Consider the following 1,581-nt stretch of genomic DNA (forward strand, 5'->3'; position numbering starts at 1 on the left):
CCACACACACAACACCACCCCACACACACAACCCCATACACAAACACAACCCCACACACACAACTCCACACACACAACCCCCCACACACAACCCCTCATACACACAACCCCACACACAACCACAACCCACCACACACAAACACACACAACCCCACACACAACCACACACAAGCAATGACACACAACCCCCCACACACAACCCCCCCAAACACACACAACCACCACCCCCCACACACAACCCCACAAACTCATACCTACACACACAACCCCATAACCACACACACATACAACCCCCCCACAAAGCCACACACACACACAGAACCCTCACACACACAACCCCCCAAAAACACAACCCCCACACACACAACCACACACAGATAACCCCACACAACCACACACAAACACACAACCACACAACCCCACAACCACACACAACCACACAACCCCACACACATGCCCACACACACAACCCCACACACAACCCCCCACACACACAACCCCCACACACACATCCACACACACACACACCCACACACACAAACCCACACAACCACAACCCCACACACACAACCCCCCACACACAACCACACAACCCCACACACAACCACACACACAACCAACGACACACTACCACACAATGCCCCCACAAACACAACCCCCCACACACAACCCCAACCACCAACACAACCCCACCCCCACACACAACCCCCCCACACAAAACCCCACAAACTCACACCTACACACACACAACCCCATAACCACACACATACAACCCCCCCCACACAGCCAACCCCCCCACACACAAGCAGACAACCACACAACACCACACACAACCTCACACACATCCCCCACACACAACCCCCACATACCCCAACACAACCCCCCCACACACAACCCCCCACACACACAACCCCCCCACACACAACCCCCCCACACACAACCCTCCCACACACAACCCCACACCCACAAATAACCCCACACACTCACACACAACCCCCCGACACACAAACCTACTCACACAACCCCCCACACACAAAACCCCCCACACACAACCCCCCACACACAACTCCCACCACAAACACAACCCCCCACACAACCCCCCACACACAACCCCTACACACACAACACCACACACACAACCCCTCACCCACAAATAACCCCCCCACACACACCCACCCCCCCACACACAAAAACACAACTACACAACCCCCCACACACACAACCCCCACACACCCCAACACACAAACCCCCACACACATACAACCCCCAACACACAAACCCACTCACACACAACCCCACACACACAACCCTCTACACACACAACCCCCCACACACAACCCCCCACACTCACAACCCCACACCCACAAAAAACCCCACACACTCACACACAACCCCCCACACACCCAACCCCACACACACAACCCCTCCCACACAACCCCACACAAACCCCACACACAATCCCACCACAAACACACAACCCCCCACACACAACCAAACACACACAATCTCACACACACAACCCCACACACTCACACACACAAACCCACACACACAACCCACACACACAACCCCACACACTTA

Source organism: Lissotriton vulgaris, chromosome 12 (assembly GCF_964263255.1).
Source record: "Lissotriton vulgaris chromosome 12, aLisVul1.2, whole genome shotgun sequence".
NCBI lineage: Eukaryota > Metazoa > Chordata > Amphibia > Caudata > Salamandridae > Lissotriton > Lissotriton vulgaris.